Raw genomic sequence first — 20,321 nt, forward strand, 5'->3', positions numbered from 1 at the left:
GCGGGGAGCCAGGACAGCCAATGGTGCTTAATTAGCAAAAGTGGTGGTGAGTCCAATCCACTGATTTTTATTAGTAATAATCTGGGGTAAAGACAAGCTAGGTGTGAGGGCAGAACTGTCTTTTTCAACTACTCTTATGACTCTCTTTTGGTCCTCTCTACTATTTGAAAAGGACCCAGAGTTGAAATATGGGCTGAATCACACATAAATGTCATCTTTATAGGTCAAAATTAGTCAAGCACTGGCAAAGTTAGGATTTAACATGCACCATGGTGGAATGCAGTTGTGCAGTTTCATGGAAACTGATGGAGACAAGGCTTGTAAAAGGAAAAGGAAAAGCATTCTTGAATTAGGAACAGAATAGACAAAATATATAGTTTTAATTAGAACATTGTCCTTCTAGTTAAGAAAATTTTAATTGTGGGAACAGAATTTGGGTGGGAGTTACTCTGACCTCAGCATGTAGGCTTTGGCTGGACTCAAGTTAGCATCCCTCCACCCTTTATTTTTGCCCTTTTTGGAGACAGAATTTCACTATATAAAGGCTGGCCTTGAGCTCACCACATAGCCAGGCTGGCCTCAAACTCATGGTAATTCTTCTGTCTCGGCCTCCTGAGTGCTAGGATTACAGGTGTGCATCATCATAGCTGGCTCAAGCTAGCTTTTTTGTGTTGTGGCAGCTATTTTCTATGGCCCTGATATTGTTGCTCAATCAAGCTTCTTCCCCCTCTCCCTCCTCTCCCTTCCCCCTCCCCCTCCTTTTCTTCCTCATCTTCTCTTTTCTCTTCCTCCTCCTCCTCCTCCTCCTCTTCTGCAGTACTGGGTGTTAACACTAGACCCACCACTGATCCCCAAATTAAACACAAAATTTATAATTGCTCTCTCAACTTCAGTCTGAAGTCTTTTTAATTTTTTAAAAATTAGATCTCTTTCTCTAATCGTCAGTTCTTCAGGATTTGTAGTGTAATTATTCTTTGCATCATTCAAATTTTCCCACCTTTTTTTTTTAATGGCCGTGCTATGAATCAAGCTCAAGGCCTCATGCACACTAGGCAAACACTCTTCCCCCGAGTACATGCCCAGTCCCCTCTGCCCTTTTAGAATGCACTAAAAGGTGCATGTCTTCTCACCTTTACTAAACTGTTGCCTGACTTTAAAAGAGAAGTTCACAATCCGTGCTACCAACAGAAATATCCTAGACTTCTTACCTTCCACCCTACAGAGAGCTTGGACCTTAGCTCAAGTCCATGTAAATTGTTTAACTCTGTCACCAGTGGTCTGTGAGTTGATAATTCAGAACACTGCTGCCTGACCGTGTGAACTAGAGAAAGTATCCTTTGATGTCATGAGACTTTCAGCACATCAAATTTACCAGCCAATTAATTGGTAAACATGGAAAGGAAGAGATATGAACATGGGAAGTCATTTTTGTCTTTATTTCTATTTTCATTTCCTTTATAATCTTACAGAAAAGTCTATAATCCTGAATTTATTATGAGATTAGAACCATGTAAACTACTTTGAAGTTATGACTTCAAAACATTTTCAATATCATGAGGTCTAACAGGAGAGAGAAGACTTTATCATAAGTCCTATTTAATCAGCAAAGAACTTCAGTAATTTTAGAACTTTCTAAACAAAATTATCTAAACATCTGGAAGCTATTAAAGAGCTGAGGAAGTGATAGCACAGTTACATTTACAAAGGCATTTTTATTATAAATTCCTTGCAAAATAAGTCTGTGGAAACAAAATTAAATTACTATTACCATTTTACTCAAATTTCTCATACCAATTAGATATATTATAATTGAAATATAGCATTACTCAGGAAGAACAATGACTTAGTGTTTATTTAAGCAAGTAAAATGGATAATTAAAATATGCGATATTATGCTTCTAGGTTCTGATTTTAGTAGTAATTTAAGATATTAGTTACACACATTTTGATTTGTAGGAAGCATATTCAAAGATTATGGCTTAGAATTCAGACAGGGTGAGCATTAATTTCCAAGTCTAGCACTTACTAGTTGCACAAACACAATTCATCAACTTGGAGCTAAGATGTTCTTCTCTGTATGGAGTAGAGACACACTTGCAAAAGATGATTCAGTGAGGTACAGATTGAGAACACTTTATCTGAAATGCCTGGGACTGTTACCAGGTTTTATGGTTCTCAGCCTCTCTCTGGGGATTCTTCCCAGATTCTTGGTGTCCTGAATAAAGTATTGGACAAGACACATTGAAAAAGTTGGAGACATTTTATGTTTACCCTGAGAAAGGTCACAGTGGCCCCAAGGCTAATGGCAGACATTTTGTTTACCCCCATTCTTCGGTTGACGTCAGATCTAGGCTGTCCTATCAAAAGCCTGCTTGACTTCACATCAGAAGAACTGAAGATAGTACTTTCTGATTGGTGCAGGGCTTCAGAACTGTTTTCTGTGCTTATGTCCTAAATCTCCATGATTGACAGGTCACACCCAAGTAGGTGGTTGGCCATGCCCTATCTCCTGCCGTGGGACCAAGAGTGTTTCTGATTTTTAAAAATATTTACACATATATAATGAGATATCTTGGGAATGGAACCCAAGTCTAAATATGAAATTCATTAATGTTTCATATACATCTTATATGTGCAGCCTGAAGGTAATTTTATGCAATATTTTTATTGTGTCTGCAATTTAATCACACAAAGTCAGATGTGGAATTTTCCGTTTGTGGCATCATGCCAGTGCTGAAAAGGCTTTGGATTTTGAAACAATTCAAGTTCAGATTTTTTGGATGAGAGACGCTGAACTGCAAAACTTGGAAGGCTAGCACAGCGTCCACCCTGAGTGTAACAGTAAATGTTTGCTGCCTTCTTTTCTTCTTGCTTCCTTCTCCCTTGCACCATGGCTATCAAACGTGTCACACCAGCTTTTCACTTCAAGGCCTAGGGCAATGTCGCATGAAAGTTTTTTTTGAAACTTCCTGAACATTTCTTATCTTCCCATTGTTACCAACAGCTTTAAAACACTAGAAATCCCCCGAGAGGACCGTGTTTATTTCAGGCTGAGAGTATAGGGGAACAGTTAGGAGAGTGTATTTTGTTTGGCAGTAGGTCAAGGAGGAAGAAAACTTCATCTATGGAACCCCACTCTAGCGATACAATGTGTTAGTTTTATATTTGCTTATTTTAATCCTGATGCTATTCAGGTTTGTTGGGCTGCAAAGCTCATGTCCTCTTGGCTCGAAGCTTTTGTTGGCTTTTGCAGATTCCAGGAGGTACACACAATTTTGCACAGTTCTAGTGAGTTTTAAACCACTGGCAGACAAATGGATGCACAAAAGCTAGGCCGGAGCTGGGTGGGGGGCTACTTCAAAACAAAACCTAAAAGAGGAGGACCTAAGGTATAAAAATAGATCAAGAGCAGTGTTGCCAGAGAAACTGTTCATGGGTTCCCTGAGCTGTGGAAAAGAGAAGGAAACAATAGCTGAGAATCAGAGCAAGCCTGGGGCCAGGACACACAAAAACCAGGCAGAGTGCATCGGCTTAGGCTGAGCTATAAATGGAAGGTGCACTGAAAGGAGGCTGAAATTTTATGAAAGAACAGGGTGTGGGGTGAAAGGAGCAGAGTGACTCACTATAGAAGCCCTCAGAACAGTGAGGCTTCCCCAGGTCCGGAGGGCTTCTTAAGCACCTTCAGCCAGGCTGGACAAAGTAGGAGGAACACACACTCCACCTACGTCTCCTCGCCAGCTTCCTCTGCTTTGGGAGCACTTCCTACTCTCAGAAGACTTGTCTGTCCATCACTAACACTTCAGTGAACTCTATGAATGACGAATAAGAAGATTTAGTAACAGCATACACAACTTTCTTGTACGAGTGTACCTTTATGCTGCAACTAAAATATATATATTTTAAGTCAGGTACAATGGTGCATGCCAGTAATCCTAGCACCCAGAAGGGCAGGATAATCATAGCGAGTTCAAGGCCAGCCTGAACTACAAAGCAAGACCCTGGCTCAAAAAAACAAACAACAAAACCAAGATACAAAATATTTGAAAAGTAGGTTTCAAAGTTAAAGTATCATTCTTGTAGTGACCTAAACAGTCTTAGGAATTAGTCATGATTCAAGTTTTGCTTCTGAACACCTGCATCAAGGTTTAAGCCTTGTTTCTTTTCCCTACACACTGTGTGACTTTAAAAGTACTAACTTCTTTCAACCTGAGTTTCCTTATCTGTAGGAGCACCGTTGGTAATGTCTGCTTTAACTACAGAGTGACACCCTCAGCTGGCACCAGGGTGCTAACCAGACTGGGGCATCTCAGCCTTTCACTTCTGATTTGTTTTGTTTTGAGACAGGACCTTACTATCCAGTTGAGGCTGGCCTTGAACTCACTGTGTAGCTCAGGCTGGCTTCAAACTTGCAGCAATCCCCTTGCCTCACCCTCCTGAGTGCTGGGATGACAGGCGTGCATTACTACAGCCAGCTCAACACTTCACTCTTCTACTCGTCCTTTGCTGTGACTTGGATCTGAAACGTCCCCTGAAGGCTCTATGTCAGAGGCTTAGTCCCCAACTGGTGGCTCTGTGGGAAGGAGACAGACGTTTTAGGATGTGGGGTCACTGGAGGAAGCAGGTCCCTAGGAGTGTGCCTGGGAGAGCACAGCGGGAATTGGGACCCCTACCCCCACCCACTCTTTTTTGGGCACCACTGTGTTATCACATGGTGAGTCCCACAGGGATTCTTTCCAAACTCTGGGTGCCACCAACAAAAAACTGCACACAGCTTACAGAAAAGGCAGCAAAGACGCACATTTATTAAAGGTGGAAAACTGGTACACTCTACAGAGTGAGAGCGAGCCAGGGCAAACACCCACAGAGTCCCAAGGATAAAGGGAAAGAGGTCTTTTGTATCCAAAATTCCCAGCTTGGCTTTCCCCTCATGCAACTAAGGCATCAGGATGTTTGTCCTATCAAAAGTTCACTTGGCCTTGAACTAGATTTAAACTGGAATGTAACCATGATGTACTGCAAATACGTCTTAATACAAAGACTTGCTTGGTTTCTTCTCATCAGATAGAAATCAAGGACATGGAACAGTGTCTTTTGATTGGCTGTGCCCACATACAAATGAAGTATTGTGAACAGCGTCTTCTGGTTAGTCCTGTAAATGGCGCCAGATTCCAATGAAGGATTGAAAACAGCATTTTTTTGATTGGTCACAGTGCTCAGCCATAAACTGATGTCATTTTGTGTCCTGTGCTGTGCACACATCTTCTTTTTTTTAGGGAAAATCTCACTTGACCTGTTACCCAAGGATTTTTATGAGCTTTGGCACATTCTGTGCAGGAGTCGTTCTGTTTGCCCCAGCCCCAAGCTTCTACCTTAATGGGATGGGCAGTTTTCTTGCCATGTGCTCCCTGCTGCGATGTCCCTCCTCACATGGGTCCCAAAGCAATGAGACAAGGTGATCATAGACTGAGACCTCTGGAATTGTGAACCCAGATAAATCTTCCACCATTTATACTGATTATCTCAGGATTTTTGTCACAGGGACAGACAGCTGAGTACCACACCCCTCTATAGGCATCGGTTTTCAAGACCATCTTCCCAGTATTTCTAGGTATATTTCCTTTCATAATCTCTACTGTTCTTGTTTTGGTCTAAACATCTGTCAGCTCTCATGTGGATTATTGAATAACCTGCTAACTCCTGTTAATGTTTCTGCTCTATTCCATGCCTCCGTGAGCTTTAAAATAAAAGTCAGGACATGTCTAAGGACTACTATCTAGAATATATAAAGAACTCAAGAAATTTAGACCCCTCAAATTTAAAAACCCAATCCAAAAATGGGCATCTGAAATGAGCAGAAACTTCTCAGATGAAGAAATAGAAACAGCAAATAAATATATGAAAAACTGTTCAACATCACTGGTCATTTGAAAGATACAAAAAATGACACTGAGATCCCACCTCACCCCAGAAAGAATGGCTGCTATCAAGATTTCAACCTATGACAAGTGTTGGTGGGACTGTGGGGTATAAGAAGCCCTTGTCCACTGTTGGTAGAAGTGTAGTCTGGTGCAGCCACTGTGGAAATCAGTGTGGAGATTCCTCAAAAAACTAAAACTAGAGCTTGCACTAGACCCAGCTATTCCCCTTCTTGGTATCTTCCTGAAAGAATTAAAAACATCATGCCACAGAAATATATGCACACCCGTGTTTACAGAGGTACAGTGTGTAATAGCTAAATCTTGAAAACAGCCTAAATTCCCATCAACCAATGGATGGATAAATAAGATTTTTTTAAATACAGTGGAGTACTACTCTGCCATAAAGATGGATGAGCTTGAGACACTTATAGCTAAATAGATGCAATTTGAGACCATACTCTTACGTGAAATACATCGGACACGTGTGCTTAAATTCCACATTCTGGTGTCAGAAAACGAAAGTGGAAATAAGCACTAAAGTGTAGAATAGATATTGGGAAATGGGAAGAAAATGTTCAAATGGGAACAGGAATAAGGAGGGGAGGGAGAAAGGAAAGAGGAGACAAGAAAGGAAGGAAAAGTAGAAGGAAAAAATGGAAACGAAGCTTTTATATTTAGGGAGGGGAAGGGGGTTGGGGGGCAAGGGACAAAAAGAAAAGGCAGGATATATCATGTGCAGCTGCAGATTCCCTGTGATGAATGTTATCAGTGTGTATATCTACAATACACCAATACACATTTTGCTATTTTCAAAAAAGTCAGATCACGTCTATTTCCCGGGATCTGGTCCATGTGCCCTTCCCTGTCCTCGAGCCCATTGTTTTCCCCTTTTCATTCCACTCGGTCAGCACTGTGCTTCCTGCTCTCGCTGGAACACATCAACAACCACCTCAGGGTCTCGGTCACTTTCTCATCACCGAGACTCAGTACCTGACGCCCACAACTCAAAGGAGGAGAGATTTATTCGGGCTCACGGTGTACACAGGTTTCAGTCCATCGTAGCTGGCTCCGCAGAGCGGCGTGGCGGAGGAGAAACAGCTCACAGAGTGGCAGGAAGCAGAGAGGGACCAAGGGAGGAGGAGGGAGACAGACCCTTCGAGGCCACGCCCCGGTGACCACCTCCTCTACCCAGGCTGCGCCCTCCAGCGCCACATTTAGCTGTAGCTCGTCGGTGGACTAGTCCGCCAATGCGTATCGGCCACTGTGATGCAGTCACCTCCCCAAGGCCTCACGTGAGAGTGCGTGAGGCTTGGGGAGACATCCGGACAGGAGCTCTAACGTTCAGGTAGACCCTCCGCAAGTGCAAGCCCTCTGCCTGGAGTGCTGTTCCCTCTTCTTTACACAAGGCTTGTCTTCCGTCTTCCTTCGGGTGTTTATTCACACTTTGCCTCCTCAAAGCAGCCTCTCTCGCTACTCTGTCTGATGTACTATGCCTCTACGGCCTCATTCCTTTCCACCTCTCTCCCATGTGTGCTTTATTTTTTCTTGGCTTTCATCACCATCCAATAGCTATATGCTTTATTTCTGTATCTTCATTTTCTAACTGACCCCACAGAAAAGAATTCCATAAGAGCAGTGATTCCTACTTCACAGTATCTATTATACACTTTTGTCCTTATTTACACTTTCAGTTTCTCGCCCCTGAGAAACTGTTCAGTATTTACAAGGGTGTTCCATTTGTTTCACTTAAGAGTATGGCCTCAACAGATTTTAAACTCTTAAACCCAACACCTTCAACACTTTATCATTTCTCTTTCCACCAGTGTACCCTGAGCCTGCTGCCACCTGATTAAAATTGGGCTGCTTTTCCCTTACCATAGTGTGGTACATCCAAGTTTATGTTCATTGCACACAAGAATCTAGAAATCTGTCCAGGACCCCATCACCCACAGTAACATAGCTGTGACTACTGGGGTGATGATTTCCTAAGACCCACAGGAAACAGAGAAGGGAAAATAAGCTTCTAGAAATCTTCATTCAAATCAGAGGACAGGGAGGAAAAAGCAAGGTGCCAACCCCCAGCCACACACATACACAAGCTGCTGCCCTTAGACAAGTATGTAAATTGGGAAAGGAAAACCCCTTACTGTGGATCAATCAAGCATCCGGGAATCAGAAAAGTTCTTTCTGAATAGAGAGAGGACATCCATTATACCTCCTCATTTTGAGGCAAGCTATGGGGGAGAGATGTGAAAGGGAATTTCTTTAGAAGAGCGCAGGACTCCAGGACATTCTAGTAAAGTCTTTCTAAGCCTGAATTGGTTAGACAATTTCTGTTTCTTATTATTATTCACTCATTCGAACTAGGATTTTTATATTCCATAAATTCTGACTTGCAAGGAGAGCTTGGAGGAGAGCTCCCCAGCGTCCCTGGGAGCAAAGAGAAGCGTTCACATCCGCTCCACAGCCTCATCTCAGGTCCAGAACTGCAAAGCGGGGTGCAAAGAAAACGCTGGATGGTGGTTCACTCTTGTCCTCATTTGATTCATCTTCTTGAGACTATGTTACCACAGAAAAAGACCTCACGTGGGAGAGAGAGGTGAGAAAGAGAGATTAAAGAGAGGTACAAGAAAGAGATTGATCGGGTCAGTAGCAGGAGCAGAGACCTGAAAAGAGTGAAATTTGGAAGGAGCAAACTCATGCACAAATTGACAGGCAGTCAGAAGACAACTGGTGATGGATAATCCATCAGACCTTCTGATCTAGAATCATCTCACAGCATACACTTCTTACTGTTCCTGGAGGAGCTAATTATGCAATTTTCATCAGTTTGAACAAATCTTTTTTATACTATTCTTTATGGCAAACTCTAACATGTGTCAGAAATTCGAAGGACATGAAAACCCTCAGTGTTTATAGTACCTGCTCCAACATTATGTGAACCATGAGCTAATAACCTTCAAGGTCGAGGGCTACCCACACCCTTGCTGTCAGGTCAAAGAATCGAGAGTTACAACACTAAGTCTCGTTGATGAGACCATCACTTTTATTCTCAAACATTAATTTCAAGTTCAAAATAGTCAGAAAAATAAACTCTCAGAAGAAAAATACTGGAAAGCACTATTTTTTCCCTTTAAAGGGCTTACATATTACTGATTATTGTAATATCTAACAAAAACTGAAAAATGTCCTGCAAACATCTCATTTCATAGGGACTTCAAGCAGTGGACACACAAAAAATCTGTGTTAAATGCGATTTCTCCTTCTTGGTTGTCAAGCTGCCTTTCCACCATCACTGGTCTGCTAGGCCTCACAACTACAGGACAGTTTAAATCTTCACTCAAAAGCCTCATGGCTACAAAGAGTGTTCAGGGAAGGTTCTTTGTTTTTATTGTAGTAATATATGTATATATGTATATATACAAATTCACTATTTAAGCCATATGATTCAGAGTATTAATTATGCTAACCAGATTGTGCTATCCATTTAAAAAAAAAATTTTTGGGACAGGATCTCACATGTAGCCCAGGCTGGCCTTGAACTTGCAGTGATCCTCCTGCCTCAGCCTCCCAAGGGCTGGGATCACAGGCATGCACCACCACACCTGGCTCAGCATTGTCCATTTTGAGAACTTGTCCATCACCTTCATCAGAAACTCTGCATTCATCAAATGCCAACCCCTTTTATACCCCTTCTACATTACAAATCCGGTTACCCAACAGCTTCCCGTAACCTGGTAATCCGCTTTCTCTCTCCACGAATTTGTCTCTTCCAGGTACTTTGAATGAGGGGAATCACACAATTTCTGTTCTTTGTGTCTGGCTTGGCATAATATTTTCAAGTTTCATATACATTGCAGCAGGGGGCAACTATCCCTTCCTTTTTACGGTTCCCCTTCCAACATGTAATTTTCACATTTTGTTAATCCTTTCATTCACTGATGGACACTTGAACTATCCCTACCTTTTGGCTGTTGCAAAAAATGCTGCCATGAACATTGGTATATAATGTTTTCTTTTAAAATGTGATGGTATTTATTTAGTTAGTTATGTTTTCCTGGACTTCATAGGGCCACCTTCTCTCAACCCCACCCCAGCAAGTACTGAGGCTTCAGCGCCCCCTCCATCAGCGAAGCTAGGCTGGGCGCGGACCCAGACCCGGGTGTTTTCTCTGAACCTCTCCAGGTGATTCCACTGTGAAGCCAGGAGTAGGAATTTGGTAGCAGTCATCAGAACTTCCAGGCAAACCGAGGCTGATGCCTAGGAGCTCTGAGAGAATGGAGAGAGCTCTCGTCTCTCAGCGCACCTTACACCTGCGATGTCACTGTGGCTCATCTACAACGGGCACAATGAGACCTCAGATCTCCGGGATTGTCACTGAAGCGATTCGCCTCACTAATTCTGCCTGCCACAGAGTGGCCCCTGAGGCCAAGATAACTGTGATAAAAACAAAAATAGGTTTCCTCAAAGGAAAACTGCATGTCTTATCCATCCTATGGGCTCAACCCCCATGCAAGGCTGCCCCGACCCCAATGCCCTAGCATTTGGAGGGGGGACAGTCTGGATCTGTAATACCCCAAAGGCTTGGTCCTGGGGTGGCACTCTTGGGAGGTGGTGGCGCCTTTAAAAGGTAGGGCCCAGTGAGACACGAGATTTGTCCTTATGGATTGTGGGACCATCCCACTATCCCTTCTCTTTGCTCCTGGCCATGAGGTGAGGGATTTTGTTCTGCCATGTACATCTTCATTTTTCCCCTCTAGAAGTAGTAGGTATTAAACCCAGGACTTTTGTACTGAGCTATATACCCATTCCTTTTTTGGCTTTTGATTGTGAGCCAGGGTCTTGCTAAGTCACTAAGTTATACAGGCTGGGCTCAAAACTTTCTGGGTTTGAACTTACAATCTCCTGCTTCAGCCTCCCAGAGTGTTGGGATTGCAAGCGTGTGCTACAAGGCCTGGCGCTGACATATACTTTTGCCAAGCTGTGCTGCAAAGACAGGCCCATAACAGCAAGGGTAACTATTCCTTGTCTGGAACTTTCAAAACCAGGAGCTTTATAAGTTGATTACCTCAGGTATTTTGTTATAGTGACAGAAAGCTAACTAACATAGGGTATAACCAACGTTAGGTGAAGTCATGAGGGTAGGGCCCTGGTCCACTGGATTAGTATCTTAGAAGAACATACACCAGAGAAGCTGGTCTCTCTTTCTTTATGCACATTCCAAGAAAGAAGCCAGGAACCAACCCTGCCAGACGTTGATATGGGACTTTCAGCCTCTATAACTTGAGAATTTAAATTTCTGCTATTGAAACCCAATAGTACTGCAGCCAGAACAGATTAGGTCACTCAGGGTAATACAAAACAAAATTGTATATTTGGTCTTTGTCTGTTTCCTGACACATAGCTTCTAAAACCTTTGGAATGTAATGAATAGTAAGTAATTACCTGGTTGTGGGTAGGCCCCTGGAGAGTTTCAGGATGGGACTGATTGCCAGAGGAGCCAAACATGTCTGTGATTAGAAGATCAGAATTTTGAGCTCCCCTTTGGAGAAGGGCGAGGGGCTGGAGATTGAATTCAACCGCCTTGGGCTAATGATTGGGTCCTCACACCTGCGCTGCGAGGCCTCCCTAAACACGGGCAGACAACAGTGCTGAGTTTCGGCCTTGCAAACGCATTAGTGTGCCGGGAGGGTGGTGCACCCCAGCTCAACAGGAAAACAGGCTCTCGGGCCCAGGACGCTTCCAGACCTCTCCGTGCTTTCCCAAGGTCTGTGAACCGTTATAGCAAACTAGCCAGTCCAAGGAGTGGGTCAGGGGAACCCTGGATGACAGCCAGGGTCAGAGTTACAGGTAGCGAGAGATCGGGACCCGGAAGCAAAGCCAGTCTGATGGGGCCGAGCCCTTTACCCCGCAGAGTCTTCCAACCCCAGGGAGTCAGCGTGGATACTGGACTGGATCGTGGTGCGCCCGGCTGTGTCTGGGGGGACTGGAAACCTGACTGTCGGTATAAAAGCAGCCCACACATCTGCGGTCAAGGATAGTCCGCGGGAAGGCATCGCAGAGCGTCACACCCGTCACACCCTGTGCAGCGACTCCGAACTGGCCATCAAGGGGTGGGGGCAGGGCTCGGCCCACTGGCCCTGGTCACAAGCAGCAAAGGGCAGTTTTGTGCGGGGAGTCCCTCCTCCCTTCGGAGTCCCGGCAGAGACCCCCGCCCAGAGCCATCAGGAGGCCCAGGCTGGAGAAAGACAGCAAAGCAGCAGGACCCAGGCAGATGCTCCTGGGTGAGAGACACATGCAGCTCTGCTGCCGCGATGTCCAGACCATCGCTGGCAAGAAACGTGCTGTGCTGGGCATTGAGACCTCCACCACAGCCTTCTCTGCAGGATCCTCCCTCCCTTCCAAGCCTTAGACAGAGGGAGTCGGATTTTTTATTAAGAGAGCGGACAGCTTTTCTCACAATGTGTCATTTATTTATCTCTTATCTGCCATAATGTTCCCAAGGGACACATAGTTTTGTAAATAGCACAGTTATTAAAAAAAAAAAAAAAAGCCAATGTGTTGGCACAAGCCCATAATCCCAGCACTTGGGAGGCAGAGGGAGGAGGATGGGCGTGAATTCGAGGCCAACCTGGGCTACATAGTGAGCTCAAGGCCAGCCAAAACTGCAGTGAGATCAGTCTCCAAAAAATCAAAGAAGAAAGGAAAACAAAAAAGAAAGAAAAGAGAAGAGAAAACATTAAAAACAAAAAAGAATACCCAAGTATAGAGAGTTGTATGGGAAGCAACTGAACTTCTAGATATAAGGCTTAGAACTGTGACAAACTTGAAGATAAAGCTTCCTTTTCTTTTCCTTTCTTTTTTTTTTTGCTTTGTCTTTTGAGACAAGGTCTTACTATGTATTCCAGTCGGGCCTTGAGCTCTCTATGTAGTACAGGCTGGTGCTCAATTCGTGATCTTTCTGACTCAGCCTCCTGAGTACTGGGATCACAGGTGTGGGCCACCATGCCAGGCTAACTTTTTCTCTTTTAGCCTGCAGTCATTTGGAGCTGAAATTGCTCATTACACAGAGGTCTCCTCTACCCAGGCATGGAGTCTATGAAGTTTCTTTTCAGATGCTTGGTAGGAAAATATTTTCACTATCGAACCTTTACTTTGACATTGTATTATGTTGTTTGCCTGTCTGTCACATTCATCTACAGCTATATTCTCTTTCACAGATAATAATCTTTTAGATTAGGGAGTGGCAAATTATGCTTTATTGTCTGTGATTGCAAAATAAGGATGGCTTTAAGCGGTTTTTACAAAATCAAAAGAATAACACTTTCATGCAAAAATTATGTGAAATTCTAATTTGTGCCCTTAAATAAAGTTGTACTGGACATAACCATCATTCATGTTCATATCACATTTGGCTCCTTTTGCTCAACAAGGGAGAGTTAGCGGCCACAAGATCAGTGTGGCTCCTCGAAGCCTAAAATGCTTGTAGTCTGAACCTTTACAGAAAAAGCTCCAGACCCCTGGCTTCGATGACGAAACATGCTTGTCGAGCTCCTTGTGTATTATCGGGCCCCAGGCATCCAGGCACCTTAAACTGCTTCCTAAGGAAGGTTCCTGTGTGTCAGCAGCACTGATTTTGAGGAGACCACTCGAACTCTATTAGGTAGGAGATGGTTGTGTCAAAGTTGCTGTATTTCTTCACAGAGCCAAGGCAGAGTGTGTTTAATATATGTTCATCTGATAATTTCGAGAGTGAATAACACTGGAGAGGCTGACAGCGTGTAACATCAGCAAGAAGCTGAGCAAGGACACTTGTTCCTGCGTTGTGTCTGCACAGAGGTTGGTGCTTTTCCAAGCTCGTACGAATCGGAGATTACAAACTTCCCTGGTGAGTCTGCAGAGCTTGGCGGTGTAGGCCTGAATTCCCAGCACTAGGGAAGCCAACGCAGGAGGACTGCCATGAGTTCGAGGCCAGACTGGACTACGTAGTGAGTTCAAAGTCAGCCTAGACTACACAGCAGAACTCTGGCTCAAAAAAACTAAAAAAACAAATCAGAGGTATGAAAAAAATGTCTATGAGCAGCAATCCAAATGAAAAGGTCAGAGAATCAACATTTGCCCATGTCCGCTCCCCATCTGCCACTAGTCTGAGGGAGAGGGGATGTTTACTCTTTGCTTCATAAACACAGGACTCGTGTCTACACTGTGGGTCAGCCTCTTCTTTCCGGGCAGTATGGTTCTTCCTCGACAACCCCAGTGAATTCCAAACCAGGGTCCTGGCTGTGCACAAATTTGCACTGTATCATTTTCAAGAGCAGCCTACAAAAATATTTAAAACACAATGCTTCAGAGGACTGGTTGATGTAGCTCAGTGGTACAGCACTTGCCTAGCATGGCCAAGGCCCTGAGTTCCACCCCAAGGCGCCGCTCCTTTATTACCAGTAATGATTTCTTAGGTTAATCAAACTCTATAAATTACTTTCCCATGGTACGATTTGTCTAAACAGGCTTATTTGACCGGGGCTCAGAGGACAGCACCGACCTAGCTGTTTTCTTGAGAGTGTAAGACTTAGGGAAAACATCCACTAAAACTGGTATTGGTTATTTCAAATCTTTGCAAAAAAAAAAACACTTGGCTTTAACCAACAGAAACACATTTTAGCACTTAATTTTCATACACAGGTCAAGCTTTTGTTTTTGAAGTAACTGAAGACTTTGTTTATTTCCTTTTATCTTTAGTTTGAGGGCAATATTTTGGCTGGTGTGAGAAGGTGCCTGACCCAACTGTTCAGTCCTCTTTGTAGTGTGACTGAAAGGGCCTGGCTGTGTTCCAGTAAACCTTTATTTACAAAACAAATGCCTGGGCTGCAGGCTCTACTTTTCCACTCCTCTACTAATAAGCAAAGACCACCAGGAGCCCCTTCCCTGAAGTGTACTCAGTGCACAGTGGTGCTGCTGGCTGCAGAGGCCTGCTAGATCTTTAGCTCTGACTTACTCCAGCCCACAGGGACTGCAGTCTGGCCATCCCATAGCACTTCACTCTGGCTCAGTCCTTCATGGCATCGTGATTGGCCAAAGGAGAGCAACGCACATGTATTCTTCGTTTCTGAAGACGTGGAAAATAGTCTCCCAACACAATTCAGGGCTTACCATCTTGGTAAGGTGCCTAGGAGTCCATGGTTCAAGAGCTTCCATGAGGTTGCCTGAGGGGAGAACTGTATTTCTGCAACTTGCATCTGCTGTCATCAAGAAGTCATCCCAAGTTCGTACTACATGCAGTCTCAGAAAATGACCTTATCTCTTCTGAGGGGAACAAATCACGGTTCATCCCTTAGCAGCCAACACCATTTCTATTTGCTTTGATACTGTCCCCCTTGAAGTCAGGAAATGAACAAATGAATGAGAAGGACGTTTTCCACAGTTCCTTGCCAGAAGGGTTCAAAACACAGCTTAGGTTCTGCCCATGAAGTGTACATGTGCTCGAAGAAAGCCTTTCTCTCTGCAGCTGCGGTGCTGGCCATGTGAGCAGAAAATGTGACTGTCAGCGGTAATGCCTTTGTTTCCCTGTATCTGTCATCCCAGGGCTTCTGGGAAACTCTGATTGTTGACTGTGTCTATTTCATTCTAAGGAAAGCAAGTAGGTTCGGATTCTTTGGACTTCACTGGCAATTTTCTTCTCACTCCCCAAGCCCTTTAAAAGTTTTTGTAAGTACCTAATTCCCTATACTTAAATGTCTTTATCTTTAAATATTTAGATTGGTCTCCTTTTTCTTAGCTGACACCTGACTGCATACGGGAAGAGGATCTAATTCATTTTTGCATTTTCTATAGTAGTCAACAAATATTTGTTGAAGGAATTCAGCAAGAAGAATAATTATGTCTTTCATATACCATATTACAATTGCTTTATCTTGAATCTTTTCAGGAGTCATGATTTTCTTTCTATTTTTCTTAACATTTTCCTTTATTTTTAAAAATGGACTGCAAAATAGTACATTTTGTGGGATATCGTATAGTATTTAGATGTGTGTTGTTATATTTCTTATAGCTATGCAGATGGTTATGTTTGTGTCTAAACCTCAAGCAAACTAGTCCTCGTAAAGGATTAGTGTAGCCTATTATCGCCCACTGCCATCTGGCTGTCTGTTATAAAGATATAAGCAAGATATCAGTTGAGATAAGCAGTCCTTGTTGTTTTAATATCATATACTATTTGATATATGTTCTATAGCCATTGTAATTTTAAGAGCATAAATAGCAGTTAAATGTTGTAAAATAATTATAAATTGGTATGTTTTGAATATTCATTATCTCCTTTTCTTGAGACAGTGTTTTGCTATGTGGTTCAGGCTGGCCCTGAACTCACTGTGTAGTCTAAACTGGCCTCGAACTCACCTTGATCCTCCTGCCTCGGTGATCCTCCTGGGTGCTGGGATGAATATTCATTATCTTATCTTTAAAATGATTAGCTCCTCGAGATACAATTCATAATACCGTACAATTCATCCGTAGTGTTCATATGCAGTTCAGTGTCTTGTAGTGTATTTATGGAGTTGTACAGCACTGCCACGATCTAATTTTAGGTCATTTTCATCTTTCCCAAAAGACCCTGAAACCCTTAGGAGTCACATCCCTCACACAGAGTAACAGGACTACTGGTTTACTTTCTGTATCTCTGGACTTGCCTATTTGGGCTTCCTACATTCGGCTTCCTACATTCTGGATACAAATCCTTATCAGATATATGGTTTGCAAATATTTTCTCTTACTGTGTAGCTTGTATTTTCATTTTCTTTCTCTCTTCCTTCTTCTCTCTCTCCTCCCTTTCTTTTCTTTTCTTTTCTTTTTTTTTGTTTGTTTTTTTGAGACAGGGTCTCACTATGTAGTTGAGACTGACCTGGAACTCACTATGTAGCCCAGGCTGGTCTCGAACTCACAGCGATCCTCCTGCCTCAGCCTCCCAAGTGCTGGGATTACAGGCGTGCGCCACCACGCCCGGCTTCTCCTCTTTCATTCATTTTTCCTTTCTTGAAGGTGCTAGGGATTGCACCAACGTCTTCTGCATGCTACACAAGCACTCTACCACTATTTTCTTGATTATATCCTTTGAGGCATGAAACTTTTTAACTTTGATGAAGTCTAGTTTTATTGGTTATGGTTCTCTAGAGGAATTAAATCATGGGAAAAATATATAATTATTCGAGTAGATCACTTAGGGAGGCTTTAAATTCCACAGTGGGAGAGTCTACAGTGATCATCCGCAGGATCAGAAGAATCCACAACAGCTGCCTTTTGCTGGAGAACTGGAGAAGCCAGCAGCTGCCCAGCCCAAGGAGACAGAAAGAAACTCAGAATGAGAGGGGTGCAGGAGCAGCGCCAGGGCAAGATTGAAGGCCAGGAAGCTCCCAGTGGAGTCTCTGGTGTGTGCTGAGAAGGCTGAAGGAGCCGGACAGCAATGTCCAAAGGCGATGGTGAACCCTTTTTGGTTCTGTGCAGGCTTCCGGGCTGCTAACAGGTACGGGCCCCCATCCAGAGTGGGTCTTCCTCCATCCGCTCTCTGTCCTCCATGTCAGTCACCCACAGACATGCCCCAAAATGTGCATCATTAACCTTCTGGGTGTATATTAATCCGTTCAAATTGACATATCATGAGTTACAATCCCTCCGATATATCTGTAGCTTTACTTTGTTATTTGTACTTTTGGTGCCATATTTATGAAATATAGCCAGACGTGGTGGTGCAGTCCTGTGATACCAGCACTTGAGGAGGCTGAAGCAGGAGGATTGCAAGTTGAAACCCAGCCTATAGGACCCGAGTTCAATCCTCGGTACCAAAAACAATAATAATAATAAAAAAATAAAATAAAATAAAAAGCAAAACAAAACTTTATTTTTTTCAACTATGTCCAAAAAAAAAATAGAAAAATTTAATCCCCCCAAAACTTATAAATTCTAACAAGCTCTTATGTGAGATTGAAGTCAAATGTATAGGGTTGTCAGATTTAGCGAATAAGGATAGAGGACTTTCAGTTAAACTTGAATTTCAAATAAGTAAGGAATAATATTTTAGTATGTCTGAAATATTGCACTAGAAATTGCTTTTGCTTTTGTCTAAAATTTAAATTTAACTAGGTGTCCTGCATTTTATTTGGTAACCCTTCCAATATGGTATAAAATAGCAAGTAGCAATTGAATTTAAATTGTTCCATGTTAGCAGTGCCCTCTGGTGACAATAGAAACAAATCCGTATCTTTTTCTTGGAGGAATGCAACTTCAAAGAAAGCTTTGAAAATTTTCCTCAGAAAAAGGTCTAACAGAAGCTCACAGTTTTTATTGTTTTTTTTATAATCACAAAACATATACATATAAAGGCAAAGTATATATGAAGTAGATTAAAAAGGAGTCAAAAAGTATACTCAAACCCATATAGACTTCAGATACTAGGATTATATCACACATATACTATACGTGGCTAATAAGTTTAAAGAAATGAGACTTGAAAATATGAGCAAAAGACTAGAAAAAAGACATTTTGAAAAAAACTACAAAACTAAAGGGGAAATAATACCTGAAATTCAAAACTGAAAAGTGGAAGAGCCTGGCGTGGTGGTGCTTGCCTGTAATCCCAACACTCGGGAGGCTGAGTCAGGAGGATCGCTGTGAGTTCGAGACCAGCCTGGGCTACACAGTGAGTTCCAGGTCAGTCTCAACTACATAGTGAGACCCTGTCTCAACAGCCCCCCCAGAAAAAACCTGAAAAGTGGAGAAACAGCATATTAGATAAGGCCCAAGAAAGGATTAGTGTACTGGAGGAAATGAGTGATAAACTTACCCAAGATAAAGTTCAGTGAGACATAGATGAAAAATATAGAGAAGTTAGAAAGACTTAAGGGTGGAGTCAGGATCTTTAATGAATTTTAATTAAAGTTCTAGAAAAAGCAAAAATGTTTGCCAACAGGCAATAAAAAGTAGAAAATGGTTGAATGTTCTCAGGACTTGTTGAGAGGTACTAATTTCCAGTTTCAGGTAGCTCAATATTTTCAAGCCAGGTAAGTTAAATAAATTTATGCCTAGATCTACAAAAAGTACAGGGTCCCAAAAACAAAAAGATGGTGTTTAAAGATTTTTCAGCAAGACTACATTGTCTCAAAACCAACAAATATAAGACATCATTACATTCTGAGTAGTAATACAAACAAACATGTTATCTCCTAATAAGTAAAGGATCCTTTATCCTTTTACTGAAGAAAAATCATCAGGGTTCTTCATGTAGATATTCTTAGACTGGTTAATTTTTATTCTTACCCAGAAAGGAAGAAATGCAGAAAGTGTGTAATAATTCAGGCTGTCAACGAGGTGTACGAAAAAGATTCAGATTGTCATCACAAAGATGGTTAGGGCCCCATGGACAGCCCCCTGATCTCCAACTCCGTATCCCCTGTCCCTGGTGACCTTGTCCACACCCACAGTTTCATCAACCATGTGCACAGCTGAAAAGAAATCAGAAAGAGCCCGCCCTTGGCATCTTCCTACCCTCCAGCGAAAGACTCCCATTTTCATCAAGAAAACCGAATCTTTATAAAGTAGCTCTCTTAACCTTGCGAGCAGTTCCTCTGCCTGCCTCTAGGTTTCCCCAAGGTCACCAAGATCTGGGAATACCGGGGCCAAACTGTTGCTCTTTCTATACTTTGTGGGTTGCTGAGTTTCACCAACGATTGTCTTTAAATCTGTCACTTTAATTTTACTTCTAGGCCAACACCTCTGTTCAAGTTTCTTCTCCTTCGTCCTCTCCCCTCCCCTCTCTCTTCTTCTTCCTGCTTTTATTTTTTCTGAGACAGTGTCTCACTATGTAGCTCAGGCTGGCCTCCAACTTGCCATTATACTCCAGCTGGCCTTGAACTGGAGGTCCTCCAGCCTCAGCCTCGCTAGTGCTGGGATTACAGGTATGTGCCACCACGCCCGGCACTGTTGTGCGAGTTCCTGCCCCTCACACTTGGATTGCTGCAGGATCACAGTGAACAAAGTGGACTGGAGGCTTTGATTTTCCACTCTGCAGTAAATCCTGCATGTGCCCACAAGTTGTCCTTCAGAGCCATCCTCCATTGTATCAGTCTCAGAGTTCTTTAAAGGTCTCAATTTTTAGTGTAACAAAGTCACGACTGGCACTTAAAACCCTCTGCAATCTGGCCCCAAGCTGAATTTCCAGCCTTCCCTCCCAGTGCACTGCGATTTGAACCAGCCAAACTGCTAGGCCCTGTCACTTTCGCATCTGCTTGTACAGTCCTGCCTCTGCCACCCCGGAATATGTGATTTCCAGGGCTCCTTAATCCACCTCCTCAATCCAGTCATCGTCAAATCTGGTCACAGCTATTACCTCCTCCTCTAATCCTTCCCTGTCTCTCA

Source organism: Fukomys damarensis, unplaced genomic scaffold (genome assembly GCF_012274545.1).
Source record: "Fukomys damarensis isolate Sample0158 unplaced genomic scaffold, DMR_v1.0_HiC HiC_scaffold_14, whole genome shotgun sequence".
NCBI classification, from domain to species: domain Eukaryota; kingdom Metazoa; phylum Chordata; class Mammalia; order Rodentia; family Bathyergidae; genus Fukomys; species Fukomys damarensis.